The 17,879-nt window shown below is 42.1% G+C and overlaps 1 long non-coding RNA gene across 1 annotated transcript in view; it reads left to right on the plus strand.

Annotated features, from left to right (window-relative positions):
- Positions 1 to 7,126: 7,126 nt before the first annotated feature.
- Positions 7,127 to 17,879, plus strand: part of LOC122559276 — a 22,381-nt gene continuing 11,628 nt past the window's right edge. Inside the window, exons 1-2 of the long non-coding RNA XR_006314379.1 lie at positions 7,127 to 7,138; positions 13,104 to 13,106. This is a non-coding gene — a long non-coding RNA (uncharacterized LOC122559276). The remainder of the gene's footprint in view (positions 7,139 to 13,103; positions 13,107 to 17,879) is intronic.

A 17,879-nucleotide genomic window follows, 5' to 3' on the forward strand; every position in this document is an offset into this window, starting at 1 on the left:
AGTAGCCTGGACCCTAACTTTTTGAGTTGTGCTAAGCAGGTGTACAGTGGATACTCCAGGAGTGATGCAGCTGGCCCAACCACTTAGTTTTAAACAAAAGAGAATTTATTTGCAAGATTACCGAATGAAACACAAACAAAAGAGAACAGAATCCAGAATAACTCAACCGCTCCGAAAACCCAACAGATTATCCCAGCCCAATTACACTGTTCCAAATTCCTGCAACAATCCCCATAAACACTATTTAGCAAAAATGGTAAAATCAAATACAGGATCTTAGAGGAGCGATGTCAGGGAGAGAGATGGCAGAGAGATTCAGCATGGAACACCTTCTTCCATATCGCTGTTTCTTTGACCAGCAGCTTCAAACAAACTGACTGACTGCTTCCTCTAAACAGTCTGGCTGCAAGAACACAACCAAAACCAAACCAAACCAGAGAAAACTGACCTGGGAGAACTGACCACTCTCCTTTCATTGGATGAGTGTTTTGTTTTATAAACGTAAAAGGTTCTTCAAGTAGATCAAGCCAGACCTTTTGGCAACTCTGCCTCGGTCAACATTTTTGAAAAGAACCAAGAACAACACAGCATTGTCACAAGTCTAACTGGATTCAGGACTAACCCGCACCCACTTTCCAACACATTTGATCAAATATACAGACAGCTGGCACATGTTGTCGGTATTAGATTGATGTCTCAGTGTGCTGTACAGCAATGTTTTGATTTGATTTGATTTATTTGCTGTCACATGTACCTGGGTACAGTGAAACATTTTGTTTTGTGTACAGCACAGGCAGATCATACCATACAAAGTGTATTAGGGTAATAGAACAGAGCAAGGAATACAATATTTCAGCTACAGTGAAGGTGCATGGAGAGCGAGATCAACATTAAATTTAAAATTGAAGAAGTCTATTCAAAAGTCTAATAATAGTGTGGAAGAAGCTGTGCTTGAATCTGTTGGGATGTGTGTTTGAACTTTTGTATCTTTTGTCCGACAGAAAAAGTTGAACGAGATTATAACCAGGGTCGGTGGTGTCTTAATTGTGTTGGCTGCCTTCCTGAGGCAGCGAGAAATATAGAGTCAGTGGATGGTAGGCTGGCTTGTGTGATGGACTGGTCTGTGTTTATAACTCTCTGTAGTTTCTTACAATCCTGGGCAGAGCAGTTGCAGTACAAAGCTGTGATGCATCCAGATAGAATACTTTCTATGTTGCATCTTTCAAAATTGGTAAGAGTCCCAGATCGAAGTCTTTGCGACCACTCCCTGACAGATTCTCACTGATCAAGATGACAAGCAGGTTGTCTGTGTGTTTGCACAACAGAGCACATCAATAAGGCAGTGCTGATTGCCTTTAGCTCTGGCTGAACCACCAGTGTGCCGATATGCCATGCATGGCATGTGAAGATAAGGCATGGCAAGACAACGCAAAGCTGATGGGAACATAAAGGTATGCACCAAGTGAATGAGCACTAAGAGAACAAGAGATCACCCTGTGATAAAGCCTGGTCCAATCCTTAGCTGGGTCTCTATGAATGTGTATGCACTGCCCTTGCTGCAGCTTTTCAATGGTGGTAGCCGGAGCATCCTGCAGTACTGCCTGAGTGGCCTGCAATTGTGCCTGTGAGGGTCACAAAGGTCATGAGACATTGGCAAAGCCCAAATGCCGGTATCCGTGGGTGATGTGCATGGAGCTAGTGCTAGTGAATTGTGCCTCCAGCGCTATCTGGTGCGAAATAGCATGGAGGTCATTCAGAGCAAGTGGTGAGCTGAATTCACCAGGTATCCCCCACTGGGATTTGACTGTGTTGTGTTTCCTTGACATCAAGTTTGTTTGATATAGTTGTTTAAACTAGGTGAGCTAAACAGTAATGAGATGAGTTGGGTTGTTAGCAAGGCATTTAACAAGCAACACTCCCCTGAATAAGCAATTCATTACTACCTTGTGAGAATCGTGCCACGTTGCTGGTGTATCTAAAGCATAAGAGACGGAACAGGATACTACAAGCAATGTTGAGATAGTTTAACTCGATAAATTGGCTGTTCTTCATTAGATACAGTGCTGATGGGAAAGGACAAAGAAGGTATTCTACACTGGGCCTCAGCAGGTGCTAAAGCTGGGACTGGAGTTCTTGTTGAGGGAACACACTGACTCCTGTCACTCTGTCTCAACACCTTCCCAGTGTAAATACTGACAATCTGAAACGGCAGTTCACTAAAGTACTCATCTGCTGCCATTAAATGACATCACCTGCAGCAGCTTCAGGGGCTTCATGGTTGTTCAGTGGTTAGCATTGCTGCCTCGCAGCCCAGGGATCTGAGTTTGATTCCAGCCTTGCTGACTGGGTAAAGCTTGCACATTCTCCCCGTGTCTTGTGTGGGTTTCTTCCGGGTGCTCCGATTTCCTCCTACAGTGCAAAGATATGCAGGTTAGGTGGATTGGTCATGGGAAATGCAGGATTACAGGGATGGGGTGAGCCTGGGTGCGATGCTGTTTGGAGGGTTGGTGTGGACTGGTTGGGCAGAATGGCCTTCTTCCACAGGTAGATGTAAAAGATATTATTTAATACTCTTCCAGCCAATATTTACCCATGAAGCAACATAATTGACACATTGTCCAATCATTACAAAATTGCTGCTTGTGTATGCTTGCTATATTGTAATCTGGCTGCTAGGTTTATTACAATAACTTTCTGAAGTGTAGTGATTGAAGCAACTTTGGAGATGTACTGAAATTGCAAATGGGTGTTTGCTTTACAAGCTAATCCTTTTTTTCTTCTTTTATATAACCTCTGAATAATTAGTAGTAACTGAAATATTTAACACTCCAATTATCCAAAATCAAAGGAGTTATGAAAACAAAGCAAGCGCACATTAATGAGTTTCGGAAAGCTTATTAAATTGGACAAAATGGCCAAAACGAAACTAAGAACTGTAGATGCTGGTGATCTGAAATTTAAAAAAATTGCTGGAGAGAGTCAGCAGGTCTGGCAGCGTCTGTGGAGAGGAAGCAGGACTGAATAAGACTCATAGAATCATAGAGATGTACAGCATGGAAACAGACCTTTCGGTCCAACTCGTCCATGCTGACCAAATATCCTAACCTCATCTAGTCCTATTTGTCAGCACTTGGCCCATATCCCTCTAAATCCTTCCCATTCAGTAATTGTACCAGCCTCCACCACTTCCTATGGCAGCTCATTTCATACACGTACCATCCTATGTCTGAAAAAGTTACCCCTTAGGTCCCTTTTATAGCTATCCCCTCTCACCCTAAACCTGTGCCCTCTAGTTCTGGACTCCCCGACCCCAGGGAAAAGACTTTGTCTATTTATCCAATCCATTCCCCTCATGATTTTATAAACCTCTATAAGGTCACCCTTCAGCCTCCGACACTCCAAGGAAAATAGCCCCAGCCTATTCAACCTCTCCTTATAGCTCAAATCCTCCAAACCTGGCAACATCCTTGTAAATCTTTTTTGAAACTTTCAAGTTTCACAACACCTTTCCAATAGGAAAGAGACCAGAATTGCACACATTATTCCAAAAGTGGCCTTAACCAATGTCCTGTACAGCCACAGCATGACCTCCTAACTCTGTTACTCAATGCTCTGACCAATAAAGGAAAGCATCTAATTAGAACTGGCTCTTCAGCCCAACAAGTCCACTCTAACCCTCTGAAGGGTAGGTCACCAGACCCATTCCCCTATATTTAACCCCTGTCTAATGCACCCAACCTACACACCCCTGAACACTGTGGAGCATGGCCAATTCACCTTAACTGCACATCTTTGAATTGTGGGAGGAAACCAAAGCACCCAAAGGAAACCCATGCAGACACTGGGAGAATGTGCAAACTCCACACAGACAGTCACCTGAGGCTGGAGTCAAACCAGGTCCTGGTGCTGTGAGGCAGCAGTGCTAACCCTGGGCCGCCATGCCATCCCCCCAGCAGCCTTCCTCACTATCCTACCTACCTGCGACTCCACTTCCAAGGAGCTATGAACCTGCACTCCAAGGTCTCTTTGCTCAGCAACACTCCCTAGGACCTTACCATTAAATGCATAAATCCTGCTCTGATTTACCTTTCCAAAATGCAGCACCTCACATTTGTCTGAATTAAACTCCATCTGACAATCCTCAGCCAATGGGCCCTTCTGATCAAGATCCCATTGTACTCTGAGATAACCTTCTTCACTGTCCATTATACCTCCAATTTTGGCGTGATCTGCAAACTTACTAACTATATCACCTACGTTCACATCCAAATCATTTATATAAATGACAAAAAGTAGTGAACCCAGCACCGATCCTTGTGGGACTCTGCTGATCACAGGCTTCCAGTCTGAAACACTAGATTCAAAAATTTAATTCTGTTTCCTCTCCACAGATGCTAACAGACTTGATGAGTTTCTCCAGCAATTTCTGTTTCTCTTCAAACTAGCTGTCCTGTTTAATGCAGTGTAGGTTACTAGAGCCATTATAGTACAAAGGGAAGCCATTTGATCCATTGAGTCCCTGCCAGCTCCCTGCAATGCAATCCATTCTGTACCATTCACCTAATCTCAACTCATGATCAATCTTCTTGGATTATTTTCGTCAAATGCTAATTCAATTTGCTCTTGAAGTCACTGATTGACTCCACTTCCCTCAACATCATTGACAGCAAGTTCCAGATGCATACCATTTGTTGCATAAAAAAGGTTCTTTAGCATATTTCACAGTTTCCCAAACTTTTAATGTTTTTTTTCCCCCACATATTGCCTTTATCATTAGTCAATGGGAAAATGTTTCATTGCTGAAGTGGCATCTTTGCAACTTGCATTCTCAGATTGGAAATGGTTTCATTAATTGCTCAATAGGAATGATTGGTTCACGTAAGTGTGGGTTAGAGAGGGTAATGTGAACTGAGGTCACAAAAGGTGTGACTTGCTTAACATAAGAGCAACAGGAAATCAGCAGATATTTCATTTTACAAAAGAGCTTCATACATGTCACATACCAACACGAATCATGCCCAACTTCTGTGGCCTTATCATATACATCATTGAAAATGAGAAGGAGCTGATATTAGTGTAGCACCTGATTGTGTTGATGAGAGTGTGGCAAATGCTTCACAATCAATGCTTTCAGAAGCACACTCACTATTATGTAGGTAAATCTAGCAGCCAGCTGTTTATAGCAAGGTCCCACAAGCGATTACAAAACAAATAAATAGTTAGTTTGCTTTGGTTGGAGGTGGGGGTAGTGTGTGGTAAAGGCAGGGCATGACATCAGAGGAACTTTCATTACACGTGGTTTACAATGGCTTATGTTGACAAGCAACGTACACACTCAAAAGATGATCAAAACGCTTTGTGGCAATTGCTTCGGCATCTGGTTCTCCTGTCATTGTCTGTTTATCTTGCTTTTTGATTAATAGCTCCTTTCTTGTGACATGGAAGTCTTACAATAATTTGTTTTAAATCTTTACTTTCAGCTTGTTGAGCAAATGGGATCACTTTAGTGACTGATGCCACTGAAATCAAGAATTGTCTTAATATTTGAATTGATCCAACATTTTCTTAATCGTGAGATCTGGTCTGTGCTGAGAGGGAAAATTCGAAAATCATATGACATCGGGTTATAGTCCAACAGGTTTATTTGAAACCGCAAGTTTTTGGAGTGCTGCTCCTTCCTCAGAGAGATAGTGAGAGAGAATACATCGGACACAGAATTTATAGTAAAAGATCAAAGGGTCATACAACTTTTGCGAATGTATTGAACAAACGTAGATGGCTATTAACTTTAATCAGTTTGGAGGTGCAGATTTCAACTGATTAATATGTAAATCCCTGCCCCAAGGTAATTTCAGGTTTTATCAGAATAAAGTTGACACCTTACATAATTTTAGGTGTGAGGCCATGTTTCAAGTCTGTTTTTATCTCATCCTGGAGCCAGACTGGTTTTATTTCCAATGTGGGAATGTATAAAATGTCATATTGGCTGACTGTCTACAGATTGTGTGCTTTTTGAACAAAATAAAACGTACCTGCAAATTCAAATCTACAAATGCAATTTACCCCCATAGTTTTATATGTTGTGTGTGTGTGTGTGAGAGAGAGGGAGAGTGTGTGGGTGTATGTGAGTGTGCTTATGTGCATGTGCTCTTGAGAGAGATAGTGTGTGCTTGAGAGGGAATGTGTGTGAGTGTGAGGAGTATATGTGCGTGAGAGAGTGTGAGTGGAAGTGTGCGAGAGAATGTGAGTATGAGGGAGTATATGCATGTGAGAGATTGTGACCGTAAATCCGGGATCTTGGGTTCATAATCACACTACAGGTGACCCTAACACACAACACGCTCTCACATACAGACACGTACAAACGGACGCATACACACACACTCACACAAGCACACTCACACTCACACAGAACCTCTCTCATACGCACACATTTTCTCACATGTGCATATACTCACTCTCTCTTTCTCTCTCTCTCTCTCTCACACACACACATACACACATGCACACACAAACACATATATATATATAAACCTATGGGGTGAAATTGCATTTACAGATTTGAATTTGCAGGTACATTCTATTTTGATCAAAAAGCACACAATCTGTAGACAGTCAGCCAATGTGGCATTTTATACATTCCCACATTGGAAATAAAACCAGTCTGGCTCCAGGATGAGATACAAACAGACTTGAGACACGGCCTCACACCTAAAATGCATTATCTGACCTAAAGTGTCACCTTTATTCTGTTAAAAATTACACAACACCAGGTTATAGTCACCAGGTAACAGATTTATTTGGAAGCACTACCTTTCGGAGTGCTGCTCCTTCATTAAGTGGCTATGAAGCAAGATCATAAGACACAGAATTTCTAGCAAGAGATCACAGTGTTATGTAACTAAAACAGTATATTGAACAAACCTAGATTGCTGTTAAGTCTTTCATTTTTTAGAATGGATTGCAGGTTTCCATTCATTAATAGGTAAATCCCAGAACTACTTTTAAGAGTCACATTTTTGAGATAACCTAAGGTTTTATGAAAAAGGTGACATCTCAGTTCAGACAATGCATTAAAGGTGTGAGGTTAGAGTCTGTCTGTATCCCAATCCTGAGTCAGACTGGTTCTTTTTCCAGAGTAGGAACTTATAAAATGTGACATGGATTGACTGCCTGCAGATTGTGTGCTTTTTGCTCAAAAAGCGGGAGTGCCGAAAGCTGGCAGTTTCAAATAAACCTGTTAGACTATAACCCGGTATCAAGTAATTTTTGATTTTGTCCAACACCAGCACCTCCACATCAGGGAAAGTTCTGTTCTCACTCGTGAAAGGATCAAGAATAAGCCAGTACAGATTTAAGATAACTGGCAAAAGTAGCAATGGAGTTATGCAGTGAGTGGTTATGACTTGGACTGCTAACAGTGTGGTACCCTTGGGCAGCTGATAGAAGTGATTAGTTATGAAGGCTTGAAGCCAAGGGTTTGATGGGAAAACCATCTGCAGTGATATTATCAGATGAGCTGAAGGTTTGGTCAATGATGCATAAAGCCTTTAGTTCTCACTTCATTTGAATTGGGTGGCCATTCGACTGATGGTAAATTACTGACGTTGATGCACAATAGCCCCTATGTAGGTCCTTTAATTGCATCATTTGGCTATCAACCTTGGTTTTGTTGGATTCAAACTTCACCATCTGATGTGGATCACAGAGAACACATGATATATCCCCCAGAAACAGGAAAGTACAAATGAATAGTCCCAGCGTACTGCTCTTGTCCTTTTCCTTCCTTGCCTCCAATCCCATTCCCCACTGGACCAGCGATTTTTAAAGTTATTATTTATTTAGCATGATGTGGGCATCACTGTCCATCCTTCATTATCCAGAGACCAGTTAAGAGTCAAATACATTGCTGCAAGTCTGGAGTCTTGTGTAGGCCAGACCCATGTAAGGATTGCAGATGTTTTGCATTACCAGAGTGAAAAGCTTGAGCGAGAGCTTTTATTCCCCAGACGTAAATGCACAATAAGAAAGAGCAGGGAGCAAAATATACGTGTTATATATAGCGACCTATGATTGCCTATTGGCAATGGTTACAATGGGAGCAACATGTGAGATGAAAAGATTGAGGGATTGGATATATTGGTTCCGACCACATATCCACACCCACACAAAGACTGCCTATTTCCACTTGCAAAACATATTCTCCTCTACCCTGTCTCAGCATTACTGCTACTGAAGCTTTCACTCACACCTTAACTCCCTCCATAATTGTCTGTATAACTCATTCCTGCTTGGAGTCCCATCTTCTACGTGTGGTTACCCAAACCCCTGCTGCACAGGGACCTACCTTGCACTAAAAGCCATTCACTCATCTCCCCTGTTTTTGCTGATTTTCACTGACTTTCAGTTAAGCAACAACTTGACTTTAAGATTCTCATCACTGCTTTCAAGTCCCTCCACGGTAATGTCTTACCTCTGTGATCTCCCTCAGTCTGATATACTTGCAAGAGCTCTGTTCTCCGCTAATTCTGCTCTCTTGGGCATTGTGGAATCTCACTGCTGAACCATTAGCAGCTTTGCCTTTCAAAGGAAAAACTCTCTCTAAACCCATCCCACATTTCTATCCCTTTTTCCTCCTTTGAAGCACTCTCCAACATCTATCACTTTGATCAAGCATTTTACTTGCTGGTTTAATGTGTCTAGTTTTGTTGATACTATTTGTAACATAATTTGGATATTTTATTATGTTAAAGGCATATCTGAATGCAAGCTGTTATTGTCATTGTTAAATTCAGAGCTAATGGGTAAAGGACTCCTGTCATGAGCTACTGATTGAGATGTAGATCAAAGGCACTAAACTCCAAAGGAATAGAAATGACCTTCAAACCAGTGAAAGTGAACTCTGATGACAAATCTCGTGAGCATTTAATATATACCCTCTGTCCAGCAGCGTTGTCTTGGGTTTGAGGGTTATATAGTTAGAGGGTTTCTCACCTGTCACTTGCTCAAACACCTCATATCCCACTGTCCTCTTACCTTGATGCTTCTGCCATGAACCCTGTGAAACCTACACATGTACTGCTAAAGATGCTAAAGTAGCGGAAATGAAACATTTACTTGTGTACTTGCCAACCTTACTGTAACATGGGGTTTCCCAAACACAGTGTATCACTCTCAGGTTAAAGGTGGAAGTCTGCAAGTTATTGCAGATTCTCCAATGCACTGGTTTCAGTCTTTTTAACACTCCTCTTGCTCACACTACACTCACTTTTGCCAGGTGGAATTCCTCCTGGTGGTTAAATTCCAAAGGATATCAATGGTGACAAGCTTCTTCAGAATGGTTAAAGGCACTATTTAAATTCAAGCCTGATTTTGACCTCTTGGATCCAAAGAAACAGAGTCTGTTTACATACTGAGAACAGTCTAAACACAGGGTGGCCCACCGAGACCTGGAGATGCTGTACATTTCACTGTCACTTGTGGGGAATGATATATGCGCTGGTGAATATTGTATTGCACAGAGGAAGATGTTGCATGTAAATCCTTGTCTCTAGGTGATTATTGACTTAATCTTCAAGCACAGAATCAAATAGAGCAGCCTTAATGTTAACGGCTTTCTAATGTAATCGTCTTGTGAGGTCTGTAATATGGGCCTTGGGAATGAAATGTGGTTTACTCATTAGTTGCTCCATTATGTACCTGTGTTCTGTCTTTCTGCAACAGCCCTTCGAGATGGAGTATGATTGAAACCAAGAGTACATTACTTGTTATGTCTGTAAAACAAATGAGTCCTGGAAAAATAAAGTGGAACTGAACCTAACATTCAAATCCTGTTCACTTACAGTGAGAGAAAGCAGGTGCTGTTCTACTGGTAGCTCCTCAGTACAGGCAGTGTGTGGCACTGAGGCAAATAAGCCCAGAAGACCCTTGATCAGTGGCGAATTAACACAGCTCAGTCAACTGCCACTGTTATAAGCCACCATACATCAGCACCTATAAGGAAAAGGCAAATAAAATTGATAAAGGCTTTTTCCAAAAACTTTTCATGGGATGTGGGTGTCATTGACAAGGCATTATTTGGACTTAAAAATAGTTAAGATTTGTTGCCCATTCCTAATTTCCCTAGAAGCTTTTTGAGTGACTGCAAATGACTGCCACAGTATCACAGCAGAAGTAATATACACACTGAGGAATTCAGGGAGGGGTTTGAGTAACTTTGTACCTACTTCAAAAACTCCTTGATGCAGTACATTATCATGTGCCAACATTCAATGGTAAGGTTTATCTTCTTCTGTTCCCAACATTACAAAATTGATCAAGCCAAAAAGTACTTCAAAGCACCCTGAGCGATCTGGTGGTCATGAAAAGCACAATATAAATTCAAGCATTTATTTGTGTGCGTGTGTGATATTTACATTGGTTCAAATTCATTATCAAGTGACTCACTGCCAAGATGTTTGACCTCATCCCTGCTCCCCTCAACACTGTGCGTGTGCGTGCAAATGCACACACACACACACACCTGATTGCAAAGCCCTCATTGATGTAGGAGTTTCATGTAAGACTTTGTAATGAGGTGCCCACTTCTCAGCTTGCCAACAGTATTCAAATGAGACTCAAAGCCAAGTTCGGCACTGGTCTTAGACTGGCATGTCTTAGACCAGCATGAAATGACTGATGTCTTATTTCACCAACATTGAATCTGCTAGGATTGTGTTGAACTCCTCGGCTGGTGTCTCTTTTACTATTGGGAGCAAAAACTTTCTATGCTAAGGCCGACAAATGAAGGACAATTTGAGTAGAATGTAAGGTTAATGAGAGGTCCTGGCATTTTATTCAGCTTATCTTTGGAGATGGAACTGCTCAGAATGTTTCCAAAGAAATTAAACAGTGTGGGCCATGTAGCAGATGGAATATGATCAGAGAAAAACAAGTACTTGATAAATTTGATCATGTTCACTCATCTTATTTCATGAGATTAATTTAGAGCTTAGGATTCTTTTCATCACACTCAGCCATTGACAGTCAGATTAATGTTGCTTTTTGAGCAAGTTACAAGCCAGGTGGATAAAAGTGAACCTGGACATACTTGGATTTCCAAAAGCCATTTGATAAGGTGCAGTATCAAAGGTTACTACACAAAGTAGGAGCACATGGTGTAAAACGTTGGCATGAATAAACGTTTGAGGAGAAAGTGAGGTCTGCAGATGCTTGAGATCAGAGCTGAAAATGTGTTGCTGGAAAAGCGCAGCAGGTCAGGCAGCATCCAGGGAACAGGAGAATCAACGTTTCGGGCATAAGCCCTTCTTCCTGATTCTCATGAATAAATGTTTGCCTAGTAAACTGGGGAGGCAGAAATAAGGAATTGATCTTTTTGGGTTAGCAAGCTGTATTCAGTGGAATGTCACAGATCATTGTTGGAGCCTTCTCTATTTATCATGTATGTCAATGACTTGGACAAAGGCACCAAATGTCTGGTTGCTAAATTTGCCAATGACAGTTGTTAAGGGGAAGTAGATATTCTGTAAAGGGATAGAGAGATTAAGTGAATGGTATAAAATTTGGCAGATGGAGTATAATATTTGAAAATGTGAACTTGCTCACTTTAACAGAAAGTGTGTTTTAAATTTAAATTGCAGTGCTCTTAGCCACAGAGAGACTTGGGTGTCCTGGCAAATGAATCATAAAAGATTGATATGCAGCAACTGATTAGGAATGTAATTGGAATGCTGGCATCTATTGCAAGGGAAATTGGAATATTAAAGTACAGAAATCTTACTTTAGCTGCACAGAGCCTTGTGGAGATCACATCTGGAGTATTTGCACAGTTTTGGTTTCCTTGTTTAAAAAAAATTATAATTGCATTAGAATAAATTTGGAAAAGGTTCAATCAACTCTTTCCTAGGAATGAAGGGATGTCTTAAGAAAGACTATGCCTGTAGCCATTGGAATTTGGAAGAATAAAAAGTGATTTTATTGAAACATGTAAGATCCTAAGGGGACTGATGTTTTCTATTGTAGGCGAGACTAGAACTAATGAACCTTTGAGAACAGCAATGAGGAGAATTTTGATATCAGATATTAGCCTGTGGAATTTCTTTTACCAGAAAGCAATAGAGGCTGGGTCATTGAATTTATTCATGGGTGCGTGGAGTTTTGACAGTCAAGGGAGTCAAGGGTTTTGAGCGTGGCAGAAAATGGAGTTGATACCACACTCTGATCTCCAATGACTCTACGGAATGGTGGAGTATACTTGAAGATCTGAATATGCCTTCTGAGTTCTATGCTTCTATATAATTGAAATCTATCCTCCACCGCAATTGTTAGAGTCTGCTTAGTCGTCAATGCCATAATATGTATACAGTAGTCCTCCCATACCCATGGGGGATACATTCTGGGACCTGACAGGGAAGCCCGAAACCATGGATAGATGAGAACCCATCCATTTAAATGGGAAACGTACCTTCCCAGCAGCCTCCTGGTACCTGGTTCTGGAATGTTCCCTATAACATGTTCGGTCTGCGGTAAACCGCAGTTAACTGAAACCTCAGTAACCGAACCCTTGGATATGGGGCTCGCCCTGTAGTTAAGAGTGAAACTAGTATCACTTTTCACCTGATCAGCTTTCAAAATGAAGGAGCCATCCTACTTGTAACTAAAAAGATTTGTGGGTTGGATTAAATCAAAAGCCTCATCAGTTACTACCTTCTGCACAAATTTACCCATAAGTGCTATTGCGGGGGTTCTGAATTTAGAATAAAGGTTCTACAGAAATGCCTCCTCCTGCCATTAAAGGTTTAGCTCACCTTGGTTTGGGAACAAGCTGTACTAAGACCACATGGTATGGTGCTGGGATATTGGAGCAAGAGTAGACTATTCATCCTCTCAAGCCTGTTTTGCAACATTCAATTTGTAACTTGACTCCACTTCCATTTCTTTGTTTCATATCTCTCAACACTTAACCAGTAAAAATCGATCATATAGTTTCAAAATTTTGAATTGACCCCCAGCATTGACAAGAGGACAGAGACCTGAATTTCCATGGTTCTTTCTGTGTAGAAGTGTCCTTCTATTTCATTCGATGAACAGCATGAGTCTAACAGAGAGTAGACATGCAGTAGATGTAGTTTGTCTGGATTTTATATAGCCCTTCAATAAGGTGCTCCCATATTGGACTAATAAAGAAAGTAGAGAACGTGAAGTCAGAGAACAAGTTGGTTTTGAGACAGAAAGTGGGATGAGAGGGTGAGGGTGGCAAAGATGGAAAAGAACTATTGAGTTTACAATTTGCAATAACTATTTAAACTTTGTATTCGAAAATACAATTTCTCCATTTACAGTAGACATCATTTGCTGGATCAGGAGAAAGATGATAGTCAATTTTGGGAAGAATTCAACAATGTGCAGCAGTACATTAATAAATTTGCAGAATACGTAAATAAATGTCAAACTAAGTTCAGTACAGATAAATGTGAAATTGTATGTTTTGGTGGGAAGAATAGGGATGACACAATTTACTTAGAAGTTGCAAGTCTAGTTGAAGTAGACGAACAAGGGCATCTGAGTACAAATGTGACAATCACTAAAGGTTGTGCAAGTTAACAAGGCCATTTAAAGCAAAATATGAGCTAGGTTTTATTTCTCGAGGGATAGAATCGATTGTAGAGAAATTAGGCTAAACCTATAACAAATGATGATTCAGCTACTGTTAAGAGTTTTGCTTACAGTTTCTATCCATATGATGTAATGGATACAAAGACACTGAAGAGGATCCAGAGAAGAATAAGTGTGAGGTGATGTATTTTGGGTGGTGCAATAAGGGAAGGATATACACAATGAATGATAGGTCCCTAGGAAGTACTGAGGAACAAAGGGACCTTGGTGTATGTAATAACTCAGGAAACCCAACTGGAAAGGAACATTATTTATATTTGATCACCAAAATAGAGCCAATACTCATGATGTACTTAGGATAGTCCTAGCCTGGGACAGACAGTTTAATCTGAATTTGAACACTGTCACTTTGCAGCTCTTGGAACTATCTTTTCAATAAATGTTACAATCTCATCAAATTTTTAAAAATAAAATTTCAATGCAGACGTGAAGCCTGACCCAGCCAACAAACCTGTCCAAGTGAGATGGCCACATTTGCTGACACCAGCAAATGTGATTGGAGCAGGTAAGTGGCCTGAACTCGGAATGTGCTTCAACTGAAGAGGCCATTTTTTGTGGTGGTTTCCTTGCCCCTTACAAGCCTGTGGTGAAAAAATGAAAAGTGTTTCTGTTCTCCCAGGTATGATGAAAGGTCAATGTACTGATGGTGAATGAATTGCTGGGTGTTGTATAGAATAAAATAGAAGAGAACAGTGTGGAAACAGGTCATTAGGCCCAACAAGTCCACACTGACCATCCAAAGAGTATCCCATCCAGACCCATTCCCTTACCCTATTACTGTACATTTGCTTCCTTCATGTTTTGAAACAACAGCATTGATTGTACATGAGTGTCTGATGGCACCCATCCTCCTGTGAAAGTCCTCTGCAGTTGTAACCTTACAATGTCAACTCTCACTCACAGGAGGCAGTGGTAAATACCGCGGGCACAGCACAGCAGATCATTCATATTCTTGTAGCATTGCACCCAGGTTGTCTTTATCCATAATGGGCATGAGACTCTATTATCACTTCTGCCAAGACTGCCTTAGCCAGTCAGAATGTCCTCTTGTTGTTGCTCCTGGGGAAAAGGACTTCCTTTTCAATCCTGGAGAGCCTTAAGGAGACCAAGTAAGGAGACATCTTTACATGTGGCACTACCTTTTGCCTGGTCTCTGACATCTGCAGGGTTGGTTGGGAGGGACGAGCAGAGATTGAACATTGCTCCAGGATTGTGGTGAGTGCAGTGCTGTCTGAGTGCCTTTTAAACATGACGGCCAAATGTTGGAGCCAGGAAAGTCCTGCTCGGCTTGGAAGTTCCTGCCCAAAAAAAAGTGACAGTTTACACATGTGTAAAGAGCTGAGGAAAAGTGAGTGTTGCTGGAAACCCCATCCTGCATCTGAGTGGAGATCCTTTCATCTTATTACACCTGCCTCCAGTCTCAAAACAAAAGGGTACATCTGGCCCTGATAGAGAAAGAACTCTGAAGGCAATCTTTGGGTAACTAGATAATCAGACTAGATCCATGGGTGGCACGGTGGCTCAGTGGTCAGCAATGCTGCCTCACAGTGCTAGGGACCCGGGTCGATTCCTGCCTTGGGTGACAATCTGTGTGGAGTTTGCACATTCTCTCCGTGTCTGCATGGGTTTCCTCTGCTTTCCTCCCACAATCCAAAGATGTGCAGATTAGGTGAACTGCCATAGTAACTTGCCCACAGTGTTCAGGGATGTGTAGATTAGGTGCATTGGTTGGGGAAAAATATGGGATAATAGGGTAGGGAAATGGGTCTGGATGGGTTACTCTTTGGAAGGTCAGTATGGACTTGTTGGGCTGAAGGGCATGTTTCCACACTGTAGATACTCTATGGTTATGAAGGGTTAACCTGGGGTAAGCATGAGCCATAGAATCCTGAAAGCATGGAATCAGGTCATTTGGCCCATCGAGTGCACACTGACTCTCTAAAACACATCCCACCCAGACCCTGTAACCTGACATTTCCCATTGCCAATCCATCTAACCTGCACACATTTGGATTGTGGGAGGAATCCAGAGCACCCCCATGCAGACATGGGGAGAATGTACAGACTCCACACAGACAGACACCCAAGGGTGGAATCGAACCTGGTCCCTGGTGCTGTGAGGCAACAGTACTGACTACTTGGACACCATGTCACCTTTGAAGACTAGTTTTGTTACACACATCGACCAATGGTTGGATTTGGTTGACAATAAGGGTGGTTCCTATTAAGGCACTGGATCCATTGAAAAAGCAGCAGGTAAAGCGAAATTTGAAGTGGATTTCCTTTAGAACTTAAAGCAAAAGGAATGACAGTTATCTTTAAAATCAAAAGGCAAAGGAGCAAAAATTAAACCATTCAGCCCATCGAGTCTGCTCCGCTATTCACTCATAGCTAATAAGTTTCTCAACCCCATTCTCCTGCTTTGTCTGAACTGAGGTTGTAATAAACTCTTGATGTATGCATAACAATCCACCTAGAGGGATTTAAACTTTGATTGCTAACGAAGGACCTAGGGTTGTTTGAATTTTGATTGCTGAAGGAGGATGAAGTTCGATGCAGAAGTACTCATTGTAAAATACTTCACCTTAATGACTTCAGTATGGTAGTCTACTTGTTTAGTGTGCTTATTCATCTGTATTTAAAAGATTCCTTAGTAGAGCTCGAGAGCCACTTAAGCTTTCTTTATAAAGTTGAGAGGATGCACTCCGGTCACATCAGCACACAGGAACTCAGTGAAGCGTGCCTGCAGCCCTTCACTGATGTCAATACCTAACCTTCTGCACATTTGTGAGATAAATGCTATGACTCGTGTAACTTCCTCCAGTCTAAATGAATGTTCGCCCACTGTGAGGCAGCAATTATCTGAGTCTAATGGCAGATCCAGCCATGAAGCTGGTCCCTTCAGAGACAGCACGATGTGATCCATTGAGCAACAAATATCTTGAGGAATACATTGCAACAGGAAGAAGGAAATATGGAATTGTACAGTTGTAGAATGGTTACAGAGAAGGAGTAAATTCAACCCATCGTTTCTTTGCGGGTTCTCTGCAAGAGCAACTCAGGTAGTGCCACTCTTTGACCTTTCCCCACAGATGTGCAAAATGTTTTCCTTCAGGTGCCAATCCAATTCCCCTTGGAAAGCCATAAATGACCCTATCTCCATCACTCTCTCAGGCAGTGCATTCCAGATCCCAATCATTCAATGTATTGTTCCTCATCAGTCCAAAAATGTGCAGGGTTAGGTGCATTAGCCATACTAAATTGCCTATAGTGTTCAGGGATGTGTAGGCTTGGTGCATTGGGAATGCAGTGTTACAGGGATAAGATAAGGGGATGGGTCTAGGTGAGATGCTCTTCAGAGTGTTGGTGTGGACTTGTTGAGCCGAATGGCCTGTTACCAAATTGTAGGGATTCTAGGATTCTGGGACGTTGCTTTTGATTTCTTTTTCATTCACTTTATCAGTATTCTTTGGTTAGTGACCCCTCTGCTAATTGGACCACTTTCTCTCTGTCTACCCATCATAATTTTAAACACCTGTGTCAAATCTCCCTTCAACTTTCTCCAAGAAGAACACCTCAGTTTCTCTGATCTATCAAGGTTACAACTCCCACAGCTACCTGGATTACACCTCTTCCCACCCTACCTCTTGCAAAAATGCCATCCCGTATTCCCAATTCTTCCGCCTCCGCCGTATCTGCTCCCAGGAGGACCAGTTCCACCACAGAACACACCAGATGGCCTCCTTCTTTAGAGACCGCAATTTCCCTTCCCACATGGTTAAAGATACCCTCCAACGCATCTCATCCACATCCTGCGCCTCCGCCCCCACCCCTCCAACCGTAACAAGGACAGAACGCCCCTGGTGCTCACCTTCCACACTACCAACCTTCGCATAAACCAAATCATCCGCCGACATTTCCGCCACCACCAAACAGACCCCACCACCAGGGATATATTTCCCTCCCCACCCCTCTCCGCCTCCCGCAAAGACCGTTCCCTCCGTGACTACCTGGACAGGTCCATGCCCCCCTACGACACTCCCTCCCATCCTGGCACTTTCCCCTGCCACCGCAGGAACTGTAAAACCTGCGCCCACACCTCCTCCCTCACCTCCATCCAAGGCCCCAAAGGAGCTTTCCACATCCACCAAAGTTTTACCTGCGCATCCACTAATATCATTGATTGTATCCGTTGCTCCCGATGC

This window comes from Chiloscyllium plagiosum, chromosome 18, assembly GCF_004010195.1.
Source record: "Chiloscyllium plagiosum isolate BGI_BamShark_2017 chromosome 18, ASM401019v2, whole genome shotgun sequence".
Classification (NCBI taxonomy): domain Eukaryota; kingdom Metazoa; phylum Chordata; class Chondrichthyes; order Orectolobiformes; family Hemiscylliidae; genus Chiloscyllium; species Chiloscyllium plagiosum.